This window comes from Strongylocentrotus purpuratus, unplaced genomic scaffold (assembly GCF_000002235.5).
Source record: "Strongylocentrotus purpuratus isolate Spur 01 unplaced genomic scaffold, Spur_5.0 spur5_scaffold_7, whole genome shotgun sequence".
NCBI classification, from domain to species: domain Eukaryota; kingdom Metazoa; phylum Echinodermata; class Echinoidea; order Camarodonta; family Strongylocentrotidae; genus Strongylocentrotus; species Strongylocentrotus purpuratus.
The window spans coordinates 18,780,144-18,793,370 of record NW_022145613.1 but is presented as its reverse complement, the minus strand read 5'-3'; positions in this window follow the sequence as shown (position 1 = coordinate 18,793,370).

Sequence of the window (13,227 nt, the reverse complement as noted above, 5' to 3'; positions counted from 1 at the left end):
AAAATTGGCAGTTCTTTTACTGTTGAGGCCAATGTTTTTCATGAAATGGAAGTGTTTGTATGTAAGCTCTATGGACAAAGCTGTTCCGACGTTAACGTAGCTCGACACAATCTTTTTCTCATGGCTACTAAGGCAGAGTCTAGTATGCCTCCAACAAGTGATGCTTTGCGGAAGCATGTGCTAAGATCCAATTATCAGGCTGCCGTCCACACCAGATGTCTGGAGCAGTTTCCAGACATTCCTAGTCCAGATGGACATGGATGGAAGGTAAATGTCACAGAGCTAGAAGTAGTGTGGGGGGATCTCCCAGCAGCCCCAAAAGCTCTGCTCGAACTAACTCACTGTGGCTGCAGAAAGACAAGTTGTGTCGAGCAGCAAAAGACTCGTTGTTCCTGCAGGCAGCACAATATTCCATGCACAGATCTCTGTAAATGTGTTGCCTGCAAAAACTCTGCCAAAGTAGACAGTAGTGGTGATGAGGATGACGAAGACTCTGATCACTGATCAGTTTGAATCTATTTTAAAGATACTTGTTCAGAATTATCTTTTTGTAACTCTGGGATTTTACTTGTGCATCCTTGTATATACATGTTATCTTTGAGAAGGTGTTTGCATGCAATCGCTGCTAGTTAATATCTCTGTACCAGAGTTTTTTGTGTGCATGTATAGAGTTGTGATTAAATTGTATAGTTTTTACCAAAAGTTTGATCATAATTATGGAAAATGTGTGATTCTCCAAAATTTCTATGGATTTTTTTCTGTTCATTTTCCTTCAAATTAATTACGATAGGCAGAATTACACTACAAACTTTATCGAGGTTCTGTTACTTGAAAATCTTTGTCAACATTTATTTTTCATTTCCGACTAGAAGTGTTATCATAAATATCAAGTCCAGTATCGCGATTGTTTGCATTTTGTACATTATTTCATTGCAAAAATTTCACCAGCACGTACATGTTTCTACACGTGAAGAAATACATGTACATGTATAGTTTATTTAGCCATGACTCTAACTTCCAAAGAAAATAATGACAATTGGAAGACTCGTAAATTGGAAATATTTAACTCATTGTATGTCACATTACTTGTAAATGTAAAGCTTTTTTTGGAAATTCAATGTAAACACTTTTCTTGGGATGCTCTATTTTGCCAATTTCCGCCAGATTCGATAAAGCAGAGAATTTTTATGAAATGGCATTTGGACAAATGTATGTATGTATGCTGGAAATTTTAAAGAACATGATTTAAATATATAATTAGACTGAAGAAGAATAGCAGAGGCTGCGACCCTGTCATCCATGAAAGTTTGTATTTTATTTACAATGTGTTTATTTTGCTAAAACATTCATACATGAAGTAATGCTTTTTGATCAATTGCTTGAAAGAATGTTTGTTATTGAAAATATTACATGTAAATGTTGAGCCTTTTTTGGAAATTCAATGTAAAGACCTTTCTTGCGATGCTCTATTTTGCCAATTTCTGCCAGATTTGATAAAGCAGAGAATATTCATGAAATGGCATTTGGACAAATGTATGAGATTATCTGCTGGAAATTGTAAAGGACATGATTTTAATATACATGTTCATGTATATATTAGACCGATGAAGAATAGCAGAGGCTGCGACCCTGTCATTCATGAAATTTTTAATTTTGTTATTACAATGTATATTTTATGTGTATTTTTTGCTAAAACATTCATACATGTAGTAACGCTTTTTGACCAATCGTTTGAAAGAATGTTTGTTATTGAAAATATTACTTGTAAATGTTAAGCCTTTTTTGGAACATTCAATGTAAAGACCTTTCTTGCGATGCTCTATTTTGCCAATTTCTGCCAGATTCGATAAAGCAGAGAATTTTCATGAAATGGCATTTGGACAAATGTATGAGATTATCTGCTAGAAATTTTAAAGAACATGATTTTAATATATAATTAGACTGAAGAAGAATAGCAGAGGCTGCGACCCTGTCATCCATGAATATATTTTGTATTTACAATGTATATTTTATGTTTTTTTTGCTGAAACATACATACCTGTACATGTCGTAACGCTTTTCAAGCAATCGCTTGAAAGAATGTTTGTTATTGAAAATATTACTTGTAAATGTTGAGCCTTTTTTGGAACATTCAATGTAAAGACCTTTCTTGCGATGCTCTATTTTGCCAATTTCTGCCAGATTCGATAAAGCAGAGAATATTCATGAAATGGCATTTGGTCAAATGTATGAAATTATCTGCTAGAAATTTTAAAGAACATGATTTTAGTATATATATTAGACTGAAGAAGAATAGCAGAGGCTGCGACCCTGTCATCCATGAATATATTTTGTGTTTACAATGTATATTTTATGTGTATTTTGCTGAAACATACATACATGTCGTAACACTTTTTCGAGCAATCGCTTGAAAGAATGTTTGTTATTGAAAATATTTTAATGTGAATTGACAATGTGTTGTATAACTGATGATGAATCATTCTCTACATCAACCCGAAGAGCAGTATCCATGTAGTCAAGCAGGCTTACATGTAATTATTATTATTGACCATGTATTTTGAGAATGAGATAGTAATATGTCATATATTTGATGTGAAACCAGATTATACTTGGTCAAACATACCTTACAAACTTTGTTTTAAATTATGATTTATTTTATTTAAAGATATGCCATTCTCTGAAATATATATATATATATTTAATGTAATGAAATAGAAAGAGATAGAAGTGGGAAAGAGTGAGAGGGGAGAGGGATTGGGAAAGAGAGAGGGGTGAAGGAAAGTAGAGAAAGGGAGGGAATATGAGGAAGAGAGAGAGAGAGGAGGTGAGGAAAGAGAGAAGGGGTGAGGAAAGAGAGAAGGGGATAGGAAAAGAGGAAGAAAGGGATGAAGAGAGAAAGAGTGCTTAGAGGGGATATGAAAAGAAAGAGGGGAAAGGGAAGGAATGAGGAAAGATAGGGGTGAGGAAATGGGAATATTAATTTGGACTGCACTGCAGCTTTGCTCTATATCAATACAAGTCATTTCCCTATAGCATAACACACAGCTGTCTCAGACAGGACCCAAGAGGGCGTTTGTCATATTTATTAAAAATTGATTTGGACATTATTAATTTGTGTGCAGTTTTTTCTACTGACGAGTTGCACCATCATCTTCAGTATATTTTTCTACATATTAGAGGTCATTTTCAAGTAGATGCCGAGGATGGGTCACAAAACACAAAAACTAAGGCACTTTTGAGGGTTCACCCGGCGGTCTATTGTGATAGATTATTGTCTCAGCTACAACATACTCAAAGCTCAGGGTAAACAAAGATAAAACGACGGAGATATTGCTCGCGAAAGACGAAAATGTAGAATCCAGTTTTGAGAAAAAGTCATGTCCCATAGAGAATACACGCAAAATGTGAAAAATTGACATGCCTCCTTTAATCGCAAAAATACGCCATGATGCCTTTGTCAAAATGAAATATCGTGGTGACTGCATTTGTAGAGAATATTCTAAGGTAGAACATATCAAAATTTGAAAGAAAATTGATCAACATTTGCAGAGATACAATCAATTTTCGAAAAATCTGCTGACGTCATAATATGAAAATTGAAATTTTGAGTTCGGAGGCCATTATGATGACGTCATGAGTTAATTGAGGGTCAAATGAAACATGAAATCATATCTCCGATTCATACTCTATCAAAATATGTAAAAAAACTTGGGGTCACCTTGCATCCTAAAGCGCTACAATGGATTTTGTATAGGCATGTTTTTGCCCATGTATGCTATGTATTACAAAAGCTCGCGCGCACGGTAATTATCTTAAACGGACGCTCATTCCGTTATTAATGGGCAGAAAAAGTTGAACAAGGTATCAAAATGCTTGAAAAAATGTGCCAAATATGATGACAGAAAAAATTTGGCGATTCTACGTTGGAAGATGCAATTACGCGCGAAAACGCGCGCGCATGTCCGTGCGCGCGTTTTTTTTGCAAAATGCTTAAAATGGCCTAAAACGTATGCAAAATTAATTTGGAACGAATTTGAGCATTTTAAAATTTAAATGCGCGCGTACGTGCGCGCCGAGGTGCGTGCGCAGAATTTGTTGAAATTTTTAGTTGACCTTTGACCTGAAGTTGATGTATAATAAATATGGTTGATTTTTGATGACTCGTTATCGAGATATGATAATGACCTGATTTTTACAAAATGGCGCCTGGATGACGTCACGATGACCTAATGACCTTGAAAAAGTTGATTTGACTTGAAATCATAGGGCTTGATAATTGACAGAAATTTGAAGGAAATCGACCATGTCGATTTCGAGTGAACGTGTGTACAAAAAAGTGTACGGAAGAAATAAAAACTAGAATTTAAATCGTCACGAGGACGATTAAGGTGGTCTGTCTTCAAGTCTTATGATAGATTATAATATTTACTATATTGAGAAAGGGAGAAGTTATATAGACAAGTAAACAATGATGATCATCATGATGATCATGATGATGATGATCTTGATATTAATGTTGATGACGATGATGATGATGATGATCATGATGATCATGATGATTATCATCAACAGACCATGATGACATCAGACTGACAAAAATGAGAGTACATTTAGATAGTATATAGTCACAGCTACAACATACTCAAAAATCAACAAAAATCAAGCCAAAATAACAGCGATATTGCTCGCAAAAGACAAGAATGTAGAACCCAGATTTGAGACAAAGTCATCTCCCATAAGGATTACACGCAAAAAGTAATGGATCAAGTGATAATAGGGTAATAAAGTAAATATGGTTGTTTATTACATTATTTGCGATTGTACGTGTTTTAATATTCAAAGGAGATGGTACAGTGAAAGGTCAAAAAGAAAAAAAAGTGAAGAAAACAAATTGTTGGAGACGCCCGGACTCGAACCAGGGACCTCGAGGTCGAAAGTCAAGTGCGTTACCGATATACCAAAACATTTCCCATTGAGATTACACGTAAACGGAAAATGGAATTATCAAATCCCACTTTGTAAGTGAAATATGAGCATGATCCCGGCATCTGATCGAAAAATAAAGGGCACACTTGTGATAGCTTATTGTCTCAGCTACAACATACTTGAAGCTCAGCGTAAACGAAGATAAAACGACGGAGATATTGCTCGCGAAAGACGACAATGTAGAATCCAGTTTTGAGAAAAAATCATGTCCCATAGAGAATACACGCAAAATGTGAAAAATTGACATGCCTCCTTTAATCGCAAAAATACGCCATAATACCATTGTCAAAATGAAATATCGTGGCAACTGCATTTGTAGAGAATATTCTCAGGTAAAACATATCAAAATTTGAAAGAAAATTAATCAATATTTACAGAGATACAATCAATTTTCCAAAAATCTGTTGACGTCATAATATGAAAATTGAAATTTTGAGTTTGGAGGCCATTATGATGACGTCATGAGTTAATTGAGGGTCAAATGACACATGAAATCACATCTCCAACTCATGCTTTTTCCAACCATGATATAAAAGTTCGGGTCACTTGACTATCTAAAGGGCTATTACGATTTTTAAAATGGGATGTTTTTGATCAAATTTGCATTATATTTCCCATAGCAGCACGCGCAGATTTTGAACTTTGACGCGCGCTCACGGCCTTATGAAAGGTCAAGAGTGACTGAAATTAATGTAAATTGTCATTTACGGTAAGAGAAAGCTAAATAATGTAAAAATTTTGAATTTGACTTTTTACGCGCGTTGTGAGCGCGCGCAACGCGCGCGGTGACACTTACGGACGGAAAATTTTGAAATGCTTAAAATGACCTGATTCGTACTCTCGTTTAATAGTTAAGTGATTTTGAGCATTTTAAAAATTTGACGCGCGCGTACGTGCGCGTCATGACCTTTATGTGACCTTTGATGACATGACTTTTTGACCTTTGATTTGAAGTATATGTGATATGAATATGAATGACCTTTCCTCATGCATCATAAAGATATGATGGATAATAGAATTTCACAAAATGGCGCCTGGATGACGTCACGATGACCTAGTGACCTTGAAAAAGTTAATTTGACTTGAAATCATAGGGCTTGATGACTGACAGAAATTTGAAGGCAATTGACCATGTTGATTTTGAGTAAACGTGTGGACAAAAAAGTGTACGGAAGAAATAAAAATAAAGAACTAGATTTTAATTCGTCACGAGGACGAATAAGGTGGTCTGCCTTCAAGTTATATAGACATGTAAACAATGATGATCATGATGATCATGATGATGATGATCTTGATAGTAATGGTGATGACGATGATGATGATCATCACGATCATGATGATGTTGATGATCATCATCAACAGACCATGATGACATCAGACTGAACAAAATGAGAGAACTTTGAGATAGTATATAGTCTCAGCTACAACATACTCAAAAATCAACAAAAATCAAGCCGATATAACGGCGATATTGCTCGCAAAAGACAAGAATGTAGAATCCAGATTTGAGAAAAAGTCATCTCCCATAAGGATTACACGCAAAAAGTAATGGATCAAGTGATAATAGGGTAATAATAAAGTAAATATGGTTGTTTATTACATTATTTGCGATTCTACGTGTTTTAATATTCAAAGGAGATGGTACAGTGAAAGGTCAAAAAGAAAAAAAAGTGAAGAAAAAAAAATTGTTGGAGACGCCCGGACTCGAACCAGGGACCTCGAGGTCGGAAGTCAAGTGCGTTACCGATATACCAAAACATTTCCTATAGAGATTACACGTAAACGGAAAATGTAATTCTCTAATCCCACTTTGTAAGTGAAATATGAGCATGATCCCGGCATCTGATCGAAAAATAAAGGGCACACTTGTGATAGCTTATTGTCTCAGCTACAACATACTCAAAGCTTAGCCTTAACAAAAATAAAACGACGGAGATATTGCTCGCGAAAGACGAGAATGTAGAATCCAGTTTTGAGAAAAAGTCATGTCCCTTAGAGAATACACGCAAAATGTGAAAAATTGACATGCCTCCTTTAATCGCAAAAATACGCCATGATGCCTTTGTCAAAATGAAATATCGTATTTACTGCATTCGTAGAGAATATTCTAAGGTAGAACATATCAAAATTTGAAAGAAAATTGATTATCATTTGCAGAGATACAATCAATTTTCCAAAAATCTGCTGACGTCATAATATGAAAATTGAAATTTTGAGTTCGGAGGCCATTATGATGACGTCATGAGTTAATTGAGGGTCAAATGAAACATGAAATCATATCTCCGATTCATACTCTATCAAAATATGAAAAAAAATTGGGGTCACCTTGCATCCTAAAGCGCTACAATGGATTTTGTACAGGCATGTTTTTGCCCATGTATGCTATGTATTACAAAAGCTCGCGCGCACGGTAATTATTTTAAACGGACGCTCATTCCGTTATTAATGGGCAGAAAAAGTTGAACAAGGTATCAAAATGCTTGAAAAAATGTGCCAAATATGATGACAGAAAAAATTTGGCGATTCTATGTTGGAAGATGCAATTACGCGCGAAAACGCGCGCGCATGTCCGTGCGCGCGTTTTTTTGCAAAATGCTTAAAATGGCCTGAAACGTGTGCAAAAAAAAAAATTTAAACGAATTTGAGTATTTTAAAATTTTGATACGCGCGTACGTGCGCGTCGAGGTGCGCGCGCAAAATTTGTTGACATTTTTAGTTGAACTTTGACCTGAAGTTGATGTATACTAAATATGGTTGATTTTTGATGACTCGTTATCGAGATATGATCATGACCTGACTTTTACAAAATGGCGCCTGGATGACGTCACGATGACCTAGTGACCTTGAAAAAGTTAATTTGACTTGAAATCATAGGGCTTGATGACTAACAGAAATTTGAAGGCAATTGACCATGTTGATTTCGAGTGAACGTGTGTACAAAAAAGTGTACGGAAGAAATAAAAATAAACTAGAATTTAATTCGTCACGAGGCCGAATAAGGTGGTCTGTCTTCAAGTCTTATGATAGATTATAATATTTACTATCTTGAGAAAAAGAGAAGTTATATAGACATGTAAACAATGATGATCGTCATGATGATCATGATGATGATGATCTTGATAGTAATTGTGATGACGATGATGATCATGATGATCATGATGATCATGATGATGTTGATGATTATCATCAACAGACCATGATGACATCAGACTGAAAAAAATGAGAGAACATAAAGATAGCATATAGTCTCAGCTACAACATACTCAAAAATCAACAAAAATCAAGCCGAAATAACGGCGATATTGCTCGCAAAAGACAAGAATGTAGAATCCAGATTTGAGAAAAAGTCATCTCCTATAAGGATTACACGCGAAAAGTAATGGATCAAGTGATAATAGGGGAATAATAAAGGAAATATGGTTGTTTATTACATTATTTGCGATTGTACGTGTTTTAACATTCAAAGGAGATGGTACAGTGAAAGGTCAAAAAGAAAAAAAAGTGAAGAAAAAAAATTGTTGGAGACGCCCGGACTCGAACCAGGGACCTCGAGGTCGGAAGTCAAGTGCGTTACCGATATACCAAAACATTTCCCATAGAGATTACACGTAAACGAAAAATGGAAATCTCAAATCCCACTTTGTAAGTGAAATATGAGCATGATCCCGGCATCTGATCGAAAAATAAAGGGCACACTTACGAAAGTATATTTTCTCAGCTACAACATACTCGAAGCTCAGCGTAAACGAAGATCAAACGACGGAGATATTGCTCGCAAAAGACAAGAATGTAGAATCCAGTTTTGAGAAAAAGTCATGTCCCATAGAGAATACACGCAAAATGTGAAAAAATGACATGCCTCCTTTAATCGCAAAAATACGCCATGATGCCATTGTCAAAATGAAATATCGTGGTAACTGCATTTGTAGAGAATATTCTCAGGTAGAACATATCAAAATTTGAAAGAAAATTAATCAATATTTACAGAGATACAATCAATTTTCTAAAAATCTGCTGACGTCATAATATGAAAATTGAAATTTTGAGTTCGGAGGCCATTATGATGACGTCATTAGTTAATTGAGGGTCAAATGAGACATGAAATCATATCTCCGACTCATAATCTATCTAAATATGAAAGAAAATTGGGGGTATCTGTCCATTCTGAAGAGTTACAATGAATTTTGTATAGGCATGTTTTTGCCCATGTATTGTGGAAACAGATAGCGCAGATCCGCGCGTACTGTAAACTTTGACGGACGCTCATTGCGTTATTACTGGTCAAAAAAAGGTGAACAAGGTATCAAAATGCTTGGAAAAATGTAATAAATATAATAGTGAAAATTTGGCAATTCCATGTTGCAAAATGTTAGTACGCGCGGTTACGCGCGGAAACGCGCAAAAAATATAAGTGCTCGCGCGCAAATTTTGAAAATGCTTACAATGGCCTAAAACGTGTGCAAAAAAAATTTGGAATGAATTTGAGCATTTTAAAATTTTAATGCGCGCGTACGTGCGCGTCGAGGTGCGCGCGCGGAATTTTTTGACATTTTTCGTTGACCTTTGACCTGAAATTGATGTATACCAAATATGGTTGATTTTTGATGACTCGTTATCGAGATATGATAATGACCTGATTTTTACAAAATGGCGCCTGGATGACGTCACGATGACCTAATGACCTTGAAAAAGTTGATTTAACTTGAAATCATAGGGCTTGATGACTGACAGAAATTTAAAGGAAATTGACCATGTCGATTTCGAGTGAACGTGTGTACAAAAAAGTGTACGGAAGAAATAAAAATAAACTAGATTTTAATTTGTCACGAGGACGAATAAGGTTGTCTGCCTTCAAGTTATATAGACATGTAAACAATGATGATCTTAATGATGATCATGATGATGATGATCTTTATAGTAATGGTGATGACGATGATGATGAACATCACAATCATGATGATGTTGATGATCATCATCAACAGACCATGATGACATCAGACTGAAAAAAATGAGAGAACATTTAGATAGTATATAGTCTCAGCTACAACATACTCCAAAATCAACAAAAATCAAGCCGAAATAACGGCGATATTGCTCGCAAAAGACAAGAATGTAGAATCCAGATTTGAGAAAAAGTCATCTCCCATAAGGATTACACGCCAAAAGTAATGGATCAAGTGATAATAGGGTAATATTAAAGTAAATATGGTTGTTTATTACATTATTTGCGATTGTACGTGTTTTAATATTCAAAGGAGATGGTACAGTGAAAGGTCAAAAAGAAAAAAAAGTGAAGAAAAAAAATTGTTGGAAACGCCCGGACTCGAACCAGGGACCTCGAGGTCGGAAGTCAAGTGCGTTACCGATATACCAAAACATTTCCAATAGAGATTACACGTAAACGGAAAACTGAATTCTCAAATCCCACTTTGTAAGTGAAATATGAGCATGATCCCGGCATCTGATCGAAAAATAAAGGGCACACTTGTGATAGCTTATTGTCTCAGCTACAACATACTCAAAGCTCAGCGTAAACAAAGATACAACGACGGAGATATTGCTCGCAAAAGACGAGAATGTAGAATCCAGTTTTGAGAAAAAGTCATGTCCCTTAGAGAATACACGCAAAATGTGAAAAATTGACATGCCTCCTTTAATCGCAAAAATACGCCATGATGCCTTTGTCAAAATGAAATATCGTGTTGACTGCATTTGTAGAAAATATTCTAAGGTAGAACATATCAAAATTTGAAAGAAAATTGATCAACATTTGCAGAGATACAATCAATTTTCCAAAAATCTGGTGACGTCATAATGTGCAAATTGAAATTTTGAGTTCGGAGGCCATTATGATGACGTCATGAGTTAATTGAGGGTCAAATGAAACATGAAATCATATCTCCGATTCATACTCTATCAAAATATGAAAAAAAACTTGGGGTCACCTTGCATCCTGAAGCGCTACAATGGATTTTGTACAGGCATGTTTTTGCCCATGTATGCTATGTATTACAAAAGCTCGCGCGCACGGTAATTATCTTAAACGGACGCTCATTCCGTTATTAATGGGCAGAAAAAGTTGAACAAGGTATCAAAATGCTTGAAAAAATGTGCCAAATATGATGACAGAAAAAATTTGGCAATTCTACGTTGCAAAATGCAAGTACGCGCGAAAACGCGCGCGCATGTCCGTGCGCGCGTTTTTTTGCAAAATGCTTAAAATGGCCTGAAACGTATGCAAAATTAATTTGGAACGAATTTGAGCATTTTAAAATTTTGATACGCGCGTACGTGCGCGTCGAGGTGCGCGCGCAAAATTTGTTGACATTTTTAGTTGAACTTTGACCTGAAATTGATGTATATTAAATATGGTTGATTTTTGATGACTCGTTATCGAGATATGATAATGACCTGACTTTTACAAAATGGCGCCTGGATGACGTCACGATGACCTAGTGACCTTGAAAAAGTTAATTTGACTTGAAATCATAGGGCTTGATGACTGACAGAAATTTGAAGGAAATTGACCATGTCAATTTCGAGTGAACGTGTGTACAAAAAAGTGTACGGAAGAAATAAAAATAAACTAGAATTTAAATCGTCACAAGGACGATTAAGGTGGTCTGTCTTCAAGTCTTATGATAGATTATAATATTTACTATATTGAGAAAGGGAGAAGTTATATAGACATGTAAACAATGATGATCATGATGATGATGATCTTGATAGTAATGGTGATGACGATGATGATGATGATGATGATGTTGATGATTATCATCAACAGACCATGATGACATCAGACTGAAAAAAATGAGAGAACATATAAGTCTCAGCTACAACATACTCCAAAATTAACAAAAATCAAGCCGAAATAACAGCGATATTGCTCGCAAAAGACAAGAATGTAGAACCCAGATTTGAGACAAAGTCATCTCCCATAAGGATTACACGCAAAAAGTAATGGATCAAGTGATAATAGGGTAATAAAGTAAATATGGTTGTTTATTACATTATTTGCGATTGTACGTGTTTTAATATTCAAAGGAGATGGTACAGTGAAAGGTCAAAAAGAAAAAAAGTGAAGAAAAAAAATTGTTGGAAACGCCCGGACTCGAACCAGGGACTTCGAGGTCTGAAGTCAAGTGCGTTACCGATATACCAAAACATTTCCAATAGAGATTACACGTAAACTGAAAACTGAATTATCAAATCCCACTTTGTAAGTGAAATATGAGCATGATCCCGGCATCTGATCGAAAAATAAAGGGCACACTTGTGATAGCTTATTGTCTCAGCTACAACATACTTGAAGCTCAGCGTAAACGAAGATAAAACGACGGAGATATTGCTCGCGAAAGACGACAATGTAGAATCCAGTTTTGAGAAAAAATCATGTCCCATAGAGAATACACGCAAAATGTGAAAAATTGACATGCCTCCTTTAATCGCAAAAATACACCATAATACCATTGTCAAAATGAAATATCGTGGCAACTGCATTTGTAGAGAATATTCTCAGGTAAAACATATCAAAATTTGAAAGAAAATTAATCAATATTTACAGAGATACAATCAATTTTCCAAAAATCTGTTGACGTCATAATATGAAAATTGAAATTTTGAGTTTGGAGGCCATTATGATGACGTCATGAGTTAATTGAGGGTCAAATGACACATGAAATCACATCTCCAACTCATGCTTTTTCCAACCATGATATAAAAGTTCGGGTCACTTGACTATCTAAAGGGCTATTACGATTTTTAAAATGGGATGTTTTTGATCAAATTTGCATTATATTTCCCATAGCAGCACGCGCAGATTTTGAACTTTGACGCGCGCTCACGGCCTTATGAAAGGTCAAGAGTGACTGAAATTAATGTAAATTGTCATTTACGGTAAGAGAAAGCTAAATAATGTAAAAATTTTGAATTTGACTTTTTACGCGCGTTGTGAGCGCGCGCAACGCGCGCGGTGACACTTACGGACGGAAAATTTTGAAATGCTTAAAATGACCTGATTCGTACTCTCGTTTAATAGTTAAGTGATTTTGAGCATTTTAAAAATTTGACGCGCGCGTACGTGCGCGTCATGACCTTTATGTGACCTTTGATGACATGACTTTTTGACCTTTGATTTGAAGTATATGTGATATGAATATGAATGACCTTTCCTCATGCATCATAAAGATATGATGGATAATAGAATTTCACAAAATGGCGCCTGGATGACGTCACGATGAC